Here is a 19,315-nt window from a genome sequence, read left to right as displayed (position 1 = left end):
TAACATTTTTTGTAAAAATTCATGGACTAGTTTCCACATATGATAAAATCTACCTTCTTTTGATTTGCATTTCCAACATTTGTACTTTGATATATTTTCAATAATTTTTCAGGTGTCATATACCATCTATAGAACATCTTATACATATTTTCTTTCATCTTATACATATTTTCTTTGTAATTAATTGCTCTTGTTAGCTTAATATTACCTTCCCATATTTGTGGCAATTACTTTAAGTTAATATTGTGGCCCACATTTTGGGCCCGTTTTATCATACATTCCTTAACTATTTGATCTTGTGTTTTTAATTCTAGTAGATAATTATACAACATTTTAATCAGTTTTTCTTTTACATTCAGAAGTATCTTATCCAATGGTGTCTGTTACTTACAAAAGCCTACTGCTTTATCTCTTGTATATCTGGAATCTATGTGTGCTTTGGCCACCAATCAAGTATTGTACCTTGTTCTTCTAGCTCTTCCCTTGATTTCATACTTAAGGTCTCTTTTAACAAATCTCTATATCTCAAGGCACATGATGGCACTGCAGGTTAAACCGCAGAAGCCTCTGTGCTGCAAGGTCAGAAGACCTGCAGTCGTAAGATTGAATCCACGCGATGGAGTCCCAGCTCCCGCCAACCTAGTGGTTTGAAAGCATGCAAAATGCGAGTAGATAAATAGGTACCACCACGGTGGGAAGGTAACAGCGTTCTGTGTAATCGCGCTGTCCACGTGACCACGAAAGATTGTCTTTGGACAAACCCTAGCTCTATGGGATGGAAATGGAGTTGAGCACCACTTCCTAGAGTCAGACATAACTGGACAAATTATCAAGGGGAACCTTTACCTTTACCTATATCTCAAGAGTTTCTTCTTTTCCATTAATGTTGGTTGTGTGAATGCTTTGATTGGTGAGACCCATTCAGGAACTTTTTGATAGTTTTCCTCCCAAATCCTGGTCCATACCCAGCTTAAAGATTTCCTTATCAGATGGTTTTTAATTGTTTATTGAATTTTCCATTTTGATACCATAGAAAGGAATTAAATTATTTCTTTCTAGTTTTAATATAGCCGTATTCATTCTTAATGAAGTGCCATAGAAGTTACTGTAGTATGGGAGCTTTGCCTATAGCTATACATACACTGTTTAATATGAGGAGTCTTTAGATGAATAATCTTGTGGGCAAGGCTGGCCATGTTATCTTCTCATGGAACTGATCCCGCTGATAGGATCCCTGTGCATTGCTGCTAGGCTTCTGGAGGGAAGGTGGCCTATGTAAGGCTTGGTTCAAAAGACAGAAAGGGCAGGTAGAAAGAGAAATAATCTGCCCCTTCCCTAGTGGAAACACATTTCTTTTGGGCTAGCAGGTGGAAAGTTAGTGGGATAACAGTTCTACCATGCTGTGAGGCCTCTTGAGAGAGGGACCCTAAAAGACAGCATAACACCTAAGCAGTAAATTGGTAATGAGAGCACAGACTAGATAGTGACTGCACACCTCACTCCTTTGCTGGTGATTCACATTGGTCCTTTCACTGTATGCCCAAGTAGGGCTTTTAACCTAAGACACTTTTGCACAACAGAGCCAACATTGAGAGATCATTACTACTTATACTTGATTAGGCAACCTTCAGTCTCGAGAGACTATGGTAACGTGCTCTATATGGAAGACTTGGAACAGCATCTAGTGTGGCTGAGAAGGCCAATTTGAGAGTGACAGTTCCTTCCACACTGAAGACAAATACAATCTGTTCCCTGTCCAGCTCCCTAATTTTGCTGCTTTGGGGACTGCCTCTTTGCCTCAGGAGTGTACTCAGGACGCAGGCTCTATAGACCTGAATCTTGGTATAGGCTGTCAGCTTCTTATTAAGCCATACTCTCTTTGTGAGTCTAGAGAACATGGTAGTTGCTCTGCCAATGTGTTTATCCATCTCGACATCTAGGGAGAGAGTGTCAGAGATCGTTGAGCCAAGGTACACAAAGTCATGAACAACCTCCAGTTCTTGCATGGAGATGGTAATAGAGGGAGGTGAGAGATCATTACTACGGACAAAGGCATTTGAGACATTCATGGTGAGTGCTTTTACATGATAAAATTAACTGGTGGGATTTGTTGATTATACTGTGTTGTGGCTTCAAATCTGAAACTGCCTCTGTGTGTATTTATATGGTATGTGTAGGGAGATAAAGTATCCACTTGTTTAACTATGACAGCTAAATTGTTTATGGAAATGGGAAGAAGTGTTCCTAATTCTCTTTGGTAACAAAATTTGTGGTTCTTACCTCCATGAGCTGGCTGGATAGCTCAGTGGTTAGGGTATCTGGCTATGGAGTCAGAAGTAAGGGTTTCATTCCCCACTGTGCTTGCTGTGAGAAGAACCAGACTGTGTAGTTATGGGCAAGCTACATAGTCCCAGGATGCCCCCAGAAGAAGCGAATGGTAAACCTCTTCTGTGTATTCTCTACTTAGAAAATTCTGGAAAGGGTTGCCATAAATCAGAATCAACTTGAGAGCACACACAAACACATTACCTTCATGACCCCTGTTTTGTACCTATTATTGTTACAATAAATGCAGGTTTGTTGAATTTTGAGTTTGTTAAATATTGTGTTCTAATTCAAAAACAATGATGAGAGATTTACTCTATAGGGCTCTCAGTTTGTTATTCTTTGTATCAGAGTTTTGTATATACCTGCCCACAAGTCAGTGTGTGTGAATGCTTGCCTACATCCTTGAAAAAGACTGTTGTTGAAATGGAACTTTACCAGAAATCTGTTGATAGCACTATTGTGGTGAGCCAGCGTGGTGTAGAGGATAGAGTGATGCTCAGGACCATCACTCAGCCATGGAAACTCCCACTGGGGAGTAGGGTTGGCAATGGTAAACCAATCCTTGAACATCTCACATACCTTGAGTATTCTATTAGGGTTAGAAGTGATTTTATGGCATGTAACAAAAACAAATGACTATTATATATGTCTATTTTGAGTAACACAATATTGTTATATTGTTATGATTATGTGTGTTTGCAAAAAGATTTATATTCTATATATATTTCTGTTATGTTTATGCTCTCTGCAGCTGCTTTCTTTTCAATTCTTGCATTTGTTGTATTTATAATTAATTTGTTATCTGCAACTATTCTTCATTTTTCAATCCTGATTTAAAATAAAGCACCACAACACTCAGATTTGCTTGACAAACAGTGCAGGCAAATGTGTGACACAATTGTAGTTAATTTATCTCCCACCAGCTTCTATTGAGAGATCAAGTCTTCCTTATTAAATGACAAGTAATTAGCAGAAAGTCAACAAACAATGGTGGGGACAAAGATGAACTTTACCCCCTCCCCGTGTTTTCCCATTGGGAGCATGAAAATAATATAGCAACCACAATTAGTTGTTTGCACTGCATTTATAGTGTTTTAATTTGTTCATTTGCTGAAGTAAATCTGCAGCCAAAAACACATTAGCTAGTGCCCCTCTACTCCAAGAAAACATGTGAAGGTGAGGGCAGCTGTGTGATGCCAAAATTGGAAGATGTCAGTAATGGCGATTGCAGCGTTCATGTATATTTATGTTGATATTTGCATGCACTAATAGGAGTTGGTGAGGGGCAGAGTTAAGAGGCATGAAGAAAAGGAGGAAAAGGGAGAGAGAGAGTAGGTGGTTGAGAGTGGAGAAAGAAGGTTGTTTAGTTGAGAGTTAATGACATTGACTGGACTGTTATCACCTGTAACAAGAAACATTTTCTACTTGGTTCTTAAATGATACGTTGCCCAGACCTCTGTCATTAATAGTGAATAAAGTTGATGTAATCAACTGGTGGCTGCTGAATGACATGTAGCTTGTACCTTTGCTTGGTGAAACAACCAAGGGACAGGCGGTAATGTGACAGCGATCCTGTGATTTGTCTACTGGAAACTTCTTGAAACGGAACTGATAAGTGTATCAAGATGTACATACCAGCGCCTAAACCCAGGAAGCGAATATCACAACTTCACTTGATGGGTTGCAACATTCATAGTGTTAAGACTGGGTAATCCCAACCCAAGTCACTGCTTCTCAGCTTAACATATCTTACTGTGTTCTTGTGAGGATAATCTTCCCATCTATGTTGCTCTCAGTATCTTGAAGAAAGGATAGGATATAAATAAACAAACAAACACAATACAATACAATACAAAGTAAACTGATGAGGTGAAGTATTATGATTTTATATTAGCTATAGAATGAAATAGCTAAAATATGGCCATTTTGCCTATATAAATAATTATCTGCTTTGCCCTAAAACAGATGGATTCTAGTCTTTGCAAATTAGCTAGTACTACAGCCTCTTTGGTATCCAATGTATTTTATGCCAATGTACTGTGTGTCTCCTGTTATACAGCTATGCATGATTCCAGTATGTTCTCTAGCTATATGTCTCACAAATGAAATGGGAATAGATCTATGCCCTGCATTATTTGACAGGAAAAGGTGGAACTATATGATAAATGTCTAGGCTCTAAGTCATTGCCAGAGAGTAGATGTGGGAATCTCAATGTGCTTTCCAGAAAAATCTAAATACTATGGACAGTAATGTATGGGTACAAAACTTGGTGGGTGTTTCTTGTCTTATGTATTGTTCCTGGGGTGCCATATTTTAAAGCCACTTCCCCCGAAGCAGGGTCTTGGCAAGGTCTTTATTCTTCTTTTCCTCAACTTTGTGCAGATATGGTTGCATGTATAGCATTACATAATCTGCAAAGTGGCTTGATAGGTATACCAACATATTTGACATAGAAAATAGGGAAGGATCAGACATTCTGTTTTGTTGATTGATTTTAACAGGAAACAAGGCATTTCCCCCCTTCTGTAAGTCCTATTTTTTAAATTTAAATTTTTATAACTATAACATAAACATAAACATAAAATACACAAACCAAAATACAATTTAACCATGTTCCCCACCACCATAGATGGGAGCTCTTGCTATAATCATCTGGGAGTCCAAACCATATATAAAACTGCTGCACAAGCAGTTCCGGGGGATGAATCCGAGATGCCATTGTGCATGCAGCAATAGGGGTTGTGCTGCACACAGTTCCTGCGGATAGTTTGGAAGCCACAAATGCAGTCCCAGTAAATAGTTGCCACTGAAGTGCCACACTCCCATCGACTGTGCATGGCTGTGTGGAGTCTGGTCTCCGTCCAGATCACATTCTTGCCAAGTCAGAAACCTCCTTTGCATGGATGATGTTGAAAGGATGGGTGTGGCTACAAAAAAGGCAAATGCTATTTTAGGCTGCATTCATAGAAGTATAGTTTCCATATCCCACGGGGTGCTAGTCCCCCTCTATTCAGCACTGGTTAGGCCTCACCTTGAATATTGTATCCAGTTCTGAACACCACACTTCAAGAAGGATGCTAACAAATTGGAACAAGTTCAGAGAAGGCTGACAAGGATGATCAGGAGCTGGAAACCAAGCCTTATGAGGAAAGGCTGAAAGAATTGGGCATGTTTAGCCTTGAGAAAAGAGGGCTGATGGGTGATATGATAGCACTTTTCAAATATTTGAAAGGCTGATACAGAAGAGGGGCAGGATCTGTTCTCGATCGTCCCAGAGTGCAGGACACACAACAATGGGCTCAAGTTAAAGGAAGCCAGATTTCCGTTGAATATCAGGAAAAACCTCCTAACTGTTAGAGCAGCAGGACAGTGGAACCAGTTACCTCGGGAGTTGGTGAGTGCTCCAACACTGGAGGCATTCAAGAAAAACTTAGATAATCACCTGGCAGATGTGCTTTGATTCGATTTTTAGAATATAATTAAAAACACTCTTCTGATATTTTATGGTACTTTTGCTCCTATATTTTGGATTCAAACATACAGTTCTGTCTACAGTTGAGGTTTTAACACTTGTATCTTTTTACAAGTGGCAAGGAAGGATTTTTTAAAGTATTTCTGCCTACAATTTTCTGTATAGCTGTGGAACCTTTGTATTTGACAACACTGAAGTATTTTGTGTTTATAAAACATAAAAGAAATGTAGAGAAATAAAGCTTGTAGAGTTAGACAAGGTGATGTTGCCTAGAATTATTGCAACAATGAAAAGGCGTATACTTTGATGCTCAGATGAATTTTGATGTCATTGGCTTCATTCTGGAGTTAGCCTTTTTTTTTTTTTTTTGGACAATGATGAGCACAGGCTTCTAATTTTTCCCAGGACACCCACAAAGTCCCGTAGGACTCTTAGGGAGGTCAGGCAACAGGTTTATGTGGTCTGATAGATGTTTCCCTCAATAATGAGGCTCTGGTGGTAGCTTCAGATGCTGATATTTTTCAACCCCTCCCTTCAGCACTCAGAGCTGTACAAGACCTCTGTTTAGGGGTCTTCCTTTACAATATAGTCCCATTCACCTATTGGCTTTGGCTCATTTTCCACATCAACACTGAAAGCTTCCTCTAACTCCTCCTGGACATCTCCCCAGGTCTGTTCTTCTTTCTCTTCTTCCCCTTGAACTCTTCCTCCACAGGTCCTTTTATATAGCCCACCTCCAGGCTACACCTCTTGTCCTCTTTCTGCTCTGAGAGTCTCCCCAGTAGAAGTCTGCAATGCCTTCCTTCCTTCTCCTGGCAGCACCTCAGTCTGGGTCTGCATATCCATGGCCCTGCTATTTCCAGTCTCCATCTTTCAGTTGCATTATTGTCCCAGGGGATTGGGCTGGCAACCTCATCACACTCCCACTGTGCTTTGATCTGTGATGATAGAATGGACAAATCCACTGATACGAGAAAACATCTCAAGAGTAATTTATTGTCTGCCTGATGAATTATTGTTTTCTCTAGATTTATTAACAATCTAGTCCCAGTGAAAAACTAGCCTGAATTATTTACATGAAACCAAGGGTCCAGTCAATGTTAGCAGCTGCCTCATGCCTGTGTTCAGGGAGGTTTAATTTATGAAGCTGGCAATATTCATCACAGAGGCAGGATGCAGCCCATAGCTGTGCAGATGGTTCTTAGACTTCCCAGAACTTTGAAAAATTATTTTATTGGACTATATTTCTTAAAATTTCCTAGAGGATTCCTGGACTGTTAGTCCCAAAGTAACTTTTCTATGCTCTGTGATCTTGTACTTTGATCTTGAGTAGTGACCTTAAAGGGAAATATTCTGAATTACTTGTCTTATGCTCTTGCAGTTACAACATTTTATTTATGTTTCTTTTATGGCAATCTGGGTCTACCTCTACCTAGAAATCTTGAGCCAAATGCACTTATATCCTTCCTTCCTTCCTTCCTTCCTTCCTTCCTTCCTTCCTTCCTTCCTTCCTTCCTTCCTTCCTTAATTATTCAAAACTGTCACTTAACCAATATAGCACAGTCTGCTCAGTGAATTTCACAGATGGTTTAATAGAACATAATTTTGATGGTTGCTAAGGTTTAATCTATACAAACAGATTGCAGCTCCCTTTTAAAAGCCCCTGTGCTACAAACCATACTGACCATACGTCAGTATTTGGCTGTGGGCAGCAGAGTAAAGTGAACCAAGAGCTGGGAAGCAGAAGATTCGGGACATGATAGCACTGACAACAAAGGACTGAAGACAAAGCCCTGACTGAAGGATATAGCTAGGGGTGAACTGAAGAAGCAAGTTAGAACTAGAGAGTGAGCCAGAAACCACCCCCAAAAGGACTGTTGGTCTGTAAGCATGCACTTCTACGGAAGCCAGGTCAACTTGTGGGTTTAATCCTTTGAAACTCAGAATGATTACTGGAGCAGACCTCTCCATGTGTAAAGGAATCAGATGCACACTTGTAAGAAAATATAAAAGCTTGCATATTATTTCAGAAGTACTCTTGGGATAGGGACGTGGTGGCGCTGTGGGCTAAACTGCAGAAGCCTGTGCTGCAGAGTCAGAAGACCAGCAGTCATAAGACTGAATCCACGCGACGGAGTGAGCTCCCGTCGCTTGTCCCAGCTCCCGCCAACCTAGCGGTTTGAAAGCATGCAAATGCAAGTAGATCAATAGGGACCACCTCGGTGGGAAGGTAACAGCGTTCCGTGTCTAAGTCGCACTGGCCATGTGACCACGGAAGATTGTCTTCGGACAAAACGCTGGCTCTGTGGCTTGGAAACGGGGATGAGCACCACCCCCTAGAGTCGAACACGACTGGACAAAAATTGTCAAGGGGAACCTTTACCTTTACCTTACTCTTGGGATAGAAAAAGTCATAGAAGCTCTAGTTCTAGCTAACCAGTTTTAAGATGCCATTACCCATGACTATCCTTTCATTTCTAGAGACCAAATGAAATATGTCTTCTTTTTGGAGGAGCAAGGAAAAGGCGTCAGAGGGAAAGAAGTAATACCGGCAACCCTATGAATAGCTATATAAGGGTGAAGGAAGGTCAGCACAGGTTAGAACATGTAAAGGAAAGTCTAGGAAACCTGAAGGTGTTCTTTCTCTACTTTTCCCCATAGGCTTCTCCTTGGGTGTAAGCTGAACCATACACGGTCATTTCCAACAGGAATAAGCAAAGCTAAAAGAAAACACCAGAACCTGGGAAATCCATATTGGCTAAGCAAAACACTACTGGAACAGAAAGCCTTCTTTCCATTTCTATCCCTTTCCTGTCCAGGAAAATCCACTGCCAGGCCTGAGTTGGTGGATTCAGTCCAGTGTCTGAAGGTATCTCAGTAAAAACTACGACCTGCAGTTGAATGTCTCACCACACATGGTGAGCAGGTTCTGACACTGCTGGTGTATGAAGGATCTTCCCCTTTGCTGTAGGTTGCATGCTTTCTGTGTGGCTTTGCGTCAGGGACCGCATGAAATCATTGCTTACATCAAAGAATATTCACCTTGCTCAAATGCATTTATTAGTGTCGGTATTAGCCAGTAGGTTAGAAACATGAGCGGGATCTTTTAATGTAGCAACTAGATGTGTGACACTGCCATATGAACAAAGTATTGGGGTTAGGGTTGTTTAGTTTTTCCTACAACCTGATCTACGTGAGCAGCTTGCTCCTCCTCCCCCACCTTCCCCTGCTTTTGAAACATGGTGTGCATCTGATTCAGTGTTTCTTCAAGAGCAGCAAATCTCCTGGGAGGAAAACCCTGGAACATATTTAAAACACAGATGGCAGCTTTACAAGATGCAGTTTTGTGAGTAAAAATATTGCAGAGACAATCAAAACATCCTGCAAACTCAAAACATACCGAACAAAATCAAATGGAAATCAAAGCAAGGATTTCCTGAGGCCATGTAGGATATTAATGAGCAGCATAGATCAAAGAGCTCCAGTGCATGTGCCTGGCTTGATGGGATCTACATATTACACTTCTGGCTGTCATTCATCACGGCTAATGGGATTACTTGGCAGATAAGCTAGCAAGAGCCCAGCTTCTCTCAAGCCAAAGGAAGATGATGGGAGACTGCTGCAGATTGGTGGCTCAGAAGCAAGTCCTGCCGGTCAGTGCCAAGCTGCACCTCTGCCAGGCCAAGCTTGGTGACCATATTGGCACATTGATTTCCTATGGAAATACATTTTTCCCTTCAACAACATTGGGGTTAGGGGTGTCAGGCTGCCATGTAATTCAAAATCAGCATGCCCCAGCAGCCTCTCCAGTTGTCCCCTGGAGCCATCATGCCTGGAGAAAGGGCCACCACGTGGACCAAGGGCTGCTGCCCCACCAACAAAAAGGGCCTCAGTAAGTCTGAGACTCACCTTTCTCAGGCCACTTTATGGAAACAAAGAACAGCACAGTAGTTATTGAATATTTATTTATTGAATATTCATTCATTCATTCATTAAAAAGAAAAAAAAATCCATATGCAGCCAAAACAGCACAGCTCAGACCTTTGCAATTCAAGGGACAAATTTAACATATGTCATTATGTTCATATTACTAATAACAGTGTGTTATCAAGTTGATTCTGACTTATGGCAATCCTTTCCAGAGTTTTATAGGTATAGAATATTTGGAAGTGGCTTACCTTTCCCTTTTTCTAGGGAATTAGGCAGCTTGCTAAAGGCTATGAAACACTGTGAGAAACTAAACTCCTGTCCTTTGGCTGCACAACCAAGTACCCAACTCATTGAGTTGTCCAGGCTGCTATTTTTGCAGTGGACCATTTTAATGGCTGCTTGAAGTTCAGAATGGAGGCACCAGCTTGAAAAAGCCTGCAAACAATTAACCCAAAGCAGCAAACTATTTGGAAATGTATTGCAGCTAAGGATATGATAGTGTAATAGCAACAAGATTCAGGCTCCCCCCAAAAAAGGTTGGCATAGAGATCCTCCTTCAAATCCCTGATATTTGGGAATTTATATACAGTGGTGCCCTGCACAGCAACGTTAATCCGTTCCAGGATTAACGTTGCTATCCGGATTCGTCGCTATGCGGGGGGGACCCATAGGAACACATTAAACTCAGTTTAATGCGTTCCTATTGGGGGAAAACTCACCGGTAAGCGAAGATTCCCCCATCCAGCCCCCATTTTTGCTGCCCGGTAAGCAAGGGCAGGGAGTGAAAATGCTGCAGGTGGCCATTTCTGCACCCGGAGGTCATTTTGGAACCACCGATCAGCTGTTTTCTAAACATCGCAATGCGAAGATCGGTAAGCAAAACGCTTACCGATCATCGCAATGCGATGTTTAGCCTATCTAAACATCGCAATGAGATCGCATTAGTGATTGCAAAAAACACATCGCTATGCGGATTCGTCATTAAGAGAGTGCCCTACAATGGAATCCTGCACATATTTGATCGGATCTAAGTGCCAGATCATTCATTCAGGGTTGCACCCATGTATGTGGGTAATGTAACACAGTTTTAGAAGGCAATACTTTTTCATTTTGACAAAGATAAATTACATATGAGGATCTACTTAGGAAATAAAGGCACCCCAACCCTTAACCCACAGGCCAATAGTGCATTGTCTACATTTCTGCAGAAATTAAGGAAGTCAATACTTAGACAATAATTACAGTCCAAAGAGTTACTTTTCCATTTTCTGGTTTTATGACATACCTTCATAAAATATCAAAGTCTCTTATTAATTCAACCATTCCATGAAACCTAATTGCAGTAACCTAACAATTGTTTTTTTGGGGGGGGGTGGAGTGGGGAAATCAATCCATTTACGCCATTGATTAAAAACTGGAATCCAGTAACTATTGGTAGTTTCAGAACAGACTGGGGGAGGGAGGCTATCAGGCAGAAACCCATTCCACAGAAGACTGGCACAGAAGACAAAACTTTCTGGAAAATTCTCACATCTTTTAGTAAAATTTGGCAGTAGCAGCAGTGGTGGCAGCTGCTGTAGAAGCAGGGGGAGTATTTTGTGATCTCCCAGCTAAGCAAGGATTCTAGCTGCTTATGGACCAGTGCTACTCATATATGCTGAATGACACTCTGCCATGATTCATCAGTAATGCATACCTTTCCCTTCCTTCCTACCTTTGCTTGTTGAACCCAGGGTCAATCTAGAAGGAATTTATCACTGATGATTTATTTAATGATTTTCCCTTTTTATCTTGAAAGGCTCACAGAGTAGCTGAAGGACTGATATTAATAAAATCAAATACTAATAGCATAACCAATGATAAAAATCCTCTCCCTAAGACAAAAATCACATCATAAAGGAGAAAAGGTACGCAGTGATGTTAAATACATTTGTCCATTTATATTATATATTCTTTTGTTGTTGTTGTTTAGTTGTTAAGTCGTGTTCGACTCTTCGTGACCCCATGGACCAGAGCACGCCAGGCCCTCCTGTCTTCCACTGCCTCCCAGAGTTGGGTCAAAATCATGCTGGTCGCTTCAATGATACTGTCCAACCATCTCGTCCTCTGTCGTCCCCTTCTCTTCCTGCCTTCACGCTTTCCCAACATCAGGGTCTGGTTATATATATATATATATAGCTCAACATAAGAAGGGTACCTGCTTCTGATGTATGAAACCAGCTCCAAAATATATTAAAAAGCAACAACATAAGGTTTCAGGCTAAAGGAGACTCTGAGGTGCTCCACACTGTGCCTTGCTGGGATCCAGCTGTTTAGAAAGACCTGCTGCTGTAGTCAAGCATTTCATCTCTTCCTCCAAGCCCTTTAGTAAGCCATGCATAATATATGAAAGGTACTGAACCGTCCTTGACCAAACCCTTGATGCAAAAAAGAAAGTTGTTCACAGTGCTATGTCTAGCTTTCTTTTCCACATATTGTTGTGCTAAGCTAAGAGAGTATCAAGATCCTTGGGAAAGCTAAATGTGGCTTTCGTTTGCATGTGCCAAAAAAAAGCTTCTTAGGAATCAACATCATCTTAGAACTGCAGAGCTGGAAAGGACCCTGCAGATCATTGAAACCAGCCTCTGCCAAAGATGCACAGTGGGGAAGTGAATTCCTAACCAGACACCTAAACCACTGAGCTATTCAGCAGTTCCTCAAGGAACTGAACTCTTTCATTCCTTCCTGCACCTTCCAGTTTCCTGGGTCTCCTTCCCTGCCAGAAAAGCTACTTATGTTGATCAAGAAGACCTGCTGAACAGTGTAGAAATGGGGCATGGAAGGCCACCGATGGAAAAAAAGAATCCTCTCAAATTGGATTGAGTCTATTTCCCCCTTCCCCCATCAGATTCCCACAGTGGGAGGGCAACATTCGGAAGAACAACTAGCTACAGACAGTGTTCTGTTCCATAAATACATGAGTATAGGATGTAAATCAGTATGGTTAGCATCCCTTGCAGGTGACACTCAGAAGCTTGGGTGCTATACTATATGCATGTTGTGTTTTTCACATTGTTTTAAATGCCACCTTTCTTTGAAGGTGCTCAAAACAATGTTCTATCATTCTGCCTTACATAAAAGTGATGTGTTGCTTGCTGCTGTTCTGCCTCTTGTCCTACACATTTTTGCTCAACACACACACACACACACACACACACACACACACACACACACACACACACACACACACACACACACACACACACACACACACACACACACACACAACTAACTTTAGCAAGATCTGCAGTTATTTATATCATTCACAATTATGCATCCATGTTAATTGAGGCATTGGCATCTATTGATCCAAACATCTGCTGTGGTATAGTAGGCAGAGTGGCAGAGTAGGATTTGGGAGACCAGGGTTCAAATCCTTGGTTAGCCATGAAAACTCACCAGTGGAGGTGCACGGGTAAAACCACGCCAGAAATATTTTGCATACCTTGAAACTCTCATTAGGGTAAGCTAGATGCAACTTGATGGCACATAACAACAGGCCAAACACCAGAAAGTGAATGTGATAACTTATGTGAATACTACGGTTTTTGCTGCATACATAGATTGTGAAAAGACAAGGAAAGGAAGAATGCTAATAAAATAGGCTCTACAAATAAAATAAAAAAAAAGAATGTAAAAGATGAAACCTTACTCTTGAAGCCTCCAGGTTACGGGACAAAAGGTTAGAAGAATTTGATTTTCTATTTCTAATCTTCTGTAGCTTGCATCACATTTTACTATCAGCTTTTTATCTGCCTGTCAAAATCCCTACCTTTGCCACACATACTGAAGGAGGATTTCTGAGCATTATAGATCCATCAGTCAATTCGTAGACCTTCTTGGTCTTCAAGAGGGAGTGATTTAAATTCTACCTGACCCCTTTAACTTTGGAAGGAGGTTTGCAGTATCTTTTAATATAGTTTTCCAAAATCACATCTTTAGTTTACAGTTTTGAATCTATATTCTATTTAATATTTGTATATTTACTGTTTTTAGCTTTTAAAGATTGCCTTTTTAATGATGTGAGCCACCTTGGATCCTTTTAAGGAGAAATGGGGCTAAAAATGTTTTAAATAAATAAATAATAAATATTACTTTTTAGAATGTTCTTGTTTTTGATTCTTGGGACAACATCCTGCTTCAGTTTTCTGTGTCTAATTAAGAACTCAGAAGATCAGATACTGTGAATTAAATGTGACCCTCAACAATTTAACCCATTTTAGTATGCAAGTGCATTGGAAAATATTTCACAGTTTGCTCTGGAATTGGCACTGGAGTATTCGAAGCATTGTTCAATAATACAAAATGTACAGGTTAAAGTGAATCAGCCTGTCCTTTTTTCCTTCTAATCCGGACATTTTCCCGTTGCTGCTCCTGGCTGTGTGTACTTTTTTCTGACTGCAATGATTCAAACATTGTTTTGCTTGGGAGATCATTTCGTTCATTCTGCAAAAGGACTGGTGTGTGTGTGTGTCTTTGAGTGGTTTTCTGGTTATGCAGTAAATTGGGGCATGACATTTTGGGACAGTTGGAAATCCCATCCCACAATCTTTCTCCCTTTGTTGTTGTTTAGTTGTTAAGTGGTGTCTGACTCTTCATGAACCCATGGACCAGAGCACGCCAGGCTCTCCTGTCTTCCACTGCCTCCCAGAGTTTGGTCAAATTCATGTTGGTCGCTTCAATGACACTGTCCAACCATCTCGTCCTCTGTCGTCCCCTTCTCCTCTTGCCTTCACACTTTCCCAACATCAGGGTCTTTTCCAGGGAGTCTTCTCTTCTCAGTCTTTCTCCCTAGTCACCCCAAAATCCTTTTTTTATTTTTTAAAACAAACTATTGAGTCTAGCAGTAGATCAGAACAAGACAGAAAAAGAAGATCAATATAAAATCAAAAAAAGTTTGACAAAGTCTAGCAAACTATAACTGCTCACTGGAAGGACAGATCCTGAAGCTGAGGCTCCAGTACTTTGGCCATCTCATGAGAAGAGAAGACTCCTTGGAAAAGACCTTGATGTTAGGAAAGTGTGAAGGCAAGAGGAGAAGGGGATGACAGAGGATGAGATGGTTGGACAGTGTCGTCGAAGCTACCAGAATCAATTTGACACAACTCTGGGGGGTGGTGGAGGATAGGGGGGCCTGGCGTGCTCTGGTCCATGGGGTCACGAAGAGTCGGAAACGACTAAACGACGACGAGCAAACTATAATAGAAGAAGCCGTGTGCAGTTCATTCGTGTTCCTCTTGGTGCCTACATGCCGGCTTGCCAACTTTTACTCTGCTCTTGCTTTAATCTACTCAATCTACTTTTTTATCTTACTTGTCCTGTATATCTACTCTTCATTCACTTTGCTTTTACCTTTCATCTACTTTGCATGCAGAAAATCCCCAGAATCCCTAGCTAAAGGCAGATGGGGACTTACCTCCTATCTCAGCTAGTCACTTGTTAACAATAGTACTAGGCTAGAAGAATCAATTGTTGTAATGCTTGCTCAGAACATGCTTCAAAATATGTCTGCAGATTGATCTCTCATGATCAGAGAATAAGTCATTCTGGATTGAGCTCCAGTGGTACACAAAGGCAATTCTTCCTGTTGTCAGTTTAGCTGCATTCTGGTAGAGAGGCTGATGAGCTGGCACAAACTAATCATTTAAAACCAGAATATAAAAGAGCCACGTGGAGTCACCCACTGAACTATTTAGTCTAGATAGCAGGGTGTCCACACACATTATTCAAGAGTAACAATGGAAATTCTTTTCAAGGACTGGGACATTATTGAGAAAATATTGTGAAATACTGATCAAATCTTTACCCATCAGGGACTTACCAGGAAGAAAGACAAAAGGAACAGGGGTGGAGGGTGCATTTGTAGTGATGGTCCAAGGGTAGAAGATGGACACCAGTTGGAGAGCATGAGTTTTAGAGACAGAGGGAAATCAGCAGTTCTATGAAGCAGGGTACAAGTGCTGAGAGAAAGTCCTGATGTTCCACAAAAGTTGTATGTTTGGGTGATAAAAGCCTTAGGAAAGTGTGAGGTGCTTCTGGAAGAACAATTTCCAGTTGTACCAAAGCAAAACTCTCAGTAATCCAATTTGGCAAAATTGAAGGGGATAGGGTGGGAGAAAAAAACAAAAAACAAAGAGAAAGACAAAGAGAGAAATGCAAAATATTGTGACATTTTAAAAATGAATCTATTTATTTCACTGTAAACATTCATGGGTCAAAATCCCCTTCTTTAGAGGTATCCTCACTTTATCATGCCTCTTATCACCATGGGGATAAATATGAAGGACACAGAATCTGAGCTCCTTGAATCTGGAGAAGTGGATTTTGATCCATGAAAGCTCACACTAGCATACCTCAAAACATGGACCCGCCCCACCCATAAATCTTATATAGTGAAACTCCTGGTGGCCACTCCAAAGGGAGACCCTGACATCTTTCACTTGTAACCAGGTCTTCTGTATGGTGGCCATGTCATTCTGGAATTCCCTTCCACCCCATTCCTCCTGGGTTTGAAGAGGCAACGTAGGGCCTGGATGTTCTCCGAAGCCATTCTGTAGGTTTGCCTCAAAGTAATGTCATGTATTCCTCTTGGCCCACCTACCATGATTTTTTGCAGCCCATATGGCTGATCATTGTACCTTTAGGATCATGTTTATTATGGTCCTGGAATGTGGATTTTTTTTTCTTTTGATGCTTTTTACTGCCTTTCTTTATTGTTATGTTTTCATTGTTATGTTTTCATGTGTCTGCCACCTTTATTGTTATGTTTTCATGTGTCTGCCACCTAGAGTAGTAGCTTTGCTACTAGTTGAGTGGGATAAAAATGTAAATAAACAGAATAAATACATGTTAATCTTTGAAATGCAACAATATTTGGCCTCTGCCACTCCCCCATTTTTCCCCCTTTTTCTTCTTTAATTTTACCAACGTAGTGAGACAGACTAACAGGGATACTTCTTTGGAAATAAGGCTTGATTGGATTAGTATGGTGATGAGATAAGTGCAGTGAGGCTTGATGAGATTACAATTAGAAGAAGGATGAGCATTTGGGATCTTAGGTAGTTCCATGCTAGCTCAACAGCAGGACAACAGTCCACTTCCTTGTCTGTGTCAATAGAAAAACCTGGCTGTGCCTTGCCCCAGTTTTTAGTTTGAGATTTAATAAGACTATTTTCTCAAGCAAAACAGAACGTTTCAGAAGAGAGGTTGCAGAACACACAATATATTTGTGGGATGTTGCTTTTCAGCAGCACAAGGTTCCCTCTGTCTAGAGCAATTTCATATGTTCGTATGTTTAATGCAGCAAGAGACATAATCAGAAAATCAGTCTTCTCTTCATGCTATGTGTGTGTGACCAAGATTTTACTTTATTTCCTCCATCCAATACATTAGTCATGAATTTCAAATGTTCTTCAATAAATATTTTCTTTTTCCTTGAGGGAAATAACTTTTAATAATAAAAAAATAGGATTATTTGATTTGTAGGAGGCAATGCAAATAGAAACTCCTGAGATCACTGCATCTCACTTCATAATTATTCTCTCTGAAGCATCACTAGAGCAACCCTTCCCTTTGTGGAACACCTCCACAGCAATCTTCCTTTCTGTCTGCTTCCTTCCCTCTGGGTATCTACATGTGTGTGTGTGGTTAGTGAGGGGTGAAAAAATTATTCCCTTCTTCTTAGGGGCTGTATGGCTGGATAGATCAGTGGTTCAGGTATGCAGCTGCAGAGCCAGAGATTAGGAATTCAATTCTCCACTTTACCTCGTGGGAGAAGAGCCAGCTTGTGCGGCCTTGGGCAAGCTGCACAAGGTGCCCCCACAGGAAGCAAGTGGTAAACCACTTCTGAGTACTCTACCTAGAAAACCCTGGACAGGGTCTCCAGAAGTCAGAATTGAATTGATGGCACATCATCATCATCATCATCATCATCATCATCATCATCATCATCGTTGTTGTTGTTGTTGTTGTTGTTGTTATTGTTGCCATTTAGTCCCATAAATAAATGTGCCTTTTTTTTTTTTTGCAAGCTAGCCATCTTTTCCTCTAGTTTCATTAGAACAGCTGTGATGTTATAACAGCTTCAGAAGTTGGATGGAGTCCTCAGAAGTCTGATTTTCTTTGTGCACTGGCATGAAAAAAAAAGATATGTTTTTCAATTAATTAACCACCAAGGACAGAGGAAATTAAAATTCATATTTCAACATTGCTCAGTGAAAGAGGAATCTGTCTTTGTGCTTGTAAGAGGTTTTGCTCTATTGGGAAAAGGCTTACAGGTGCCTCTGCCAGCATGGATCTCTGTGTGTATAACCTTCTGTTCTGTATGCATTCTGCACCGCTCTGCCTTCTCTGCCAGCAATCAGATCTACAGAGAACACAAGCTTTACTTTCTACAGCTCCTAGACTAACAATCATCATGGTGGTTTTTTGGGTTTTTCCCCCTTCATGCTGTGTGGATTTATCCTATTAGCTCCAGAGGATAAGTTCACCCACTGTTGATGAGCAGAATAATTAATTCCAGAACTACTAAGCAAGGTATTTTAATAATTTGACTTTGCCAGATGGGTATGTATGCAGTGCTGGCCACATGCTCAGACACTGGCTTCATGCATTCAGGTATGAATTGCAACAGTCAATGAGATACTATGATTATTATCTTCTTCATACGTTTCTATAGTGTCACTGAGGGTTACCACTGTGGCACTTATTACATTCTGAGCAAGTAAAATATGCTTAGTGCTATGCTATAATAACACCAACACGTGCTGCTGCAAGCACAAAACTTAGTATTTCCACACATACACATGAGAAAGAGAGAGCAGACACACACTACATGAGGACAGAGGAAGCTGTAATTTTGAAAAGCTTCTTTTGTGTGGCCCTTCCTATATCCCTACAAAGTCTACAGACCTACATACAGTATTCTGACTCCTGGGGGAAGGGAGGATTTACTGGGAGAAGATTTGGAAGATTTATAGGCAATAAATTGATACCAAACCCTAAAAATGTATTCCATAATAACTTCAAAAGTTCTCAAAGTGTTACATTCTTGTAGCTTTTTCTGCAGACAAGACAAAAATGGCCACCCCCTCAGGAAGCTTTATATTGGTTCTCCTCTACTTTGCTCCACATTTCAGCAGCATCTGAACCCCGTTTGGTTCTTATTTATCATATTCTTTCTGCAGGAGAACTGCAAAATCAGGATTCCTGCTCACATGGAGAGCCTACATATGAGTAAGGTTAGGGTCATTGATTATTTTTATGATACTAATGTACATTTTGTTTATTATGTTATGTTTCATGTAATTTGGCTTGATTTAAATTCTAAGCTGTCAGGTTGCCTTTTCTGTTTAGTTTGTCGGATTATACCTTTTGTTATCTTATTATTTTAGCTGGTTGCATGCTCTGCTCAATTATGTAAACTTGCCCTGAGTCAGGCAGTCTATAAGCTTTACAAACAAACAAACAAACAAACAAACAAACAAACAAACAAACAAACAAACAAACAAACAAACAAACAAATCTTCTTTGTAGGCACATTGTTC

This window comes from Pogona vitticeps, chromosome 1 (genome assembly GCF_051106095.1).
Source record: "Pogona vitticeps strain Pit_001003342236 chromosome 1, PviZW2.1, whole genome shotgun sequence".
Lineage (NCBI taxonomy): Eukaryota > Metazoa > Chordata > Lepidosauria > Squamata > Agamidae > Pogona > Pogona vitticeps.
This window is presented reverse-complemented; position numbering follows the sequence as displayed.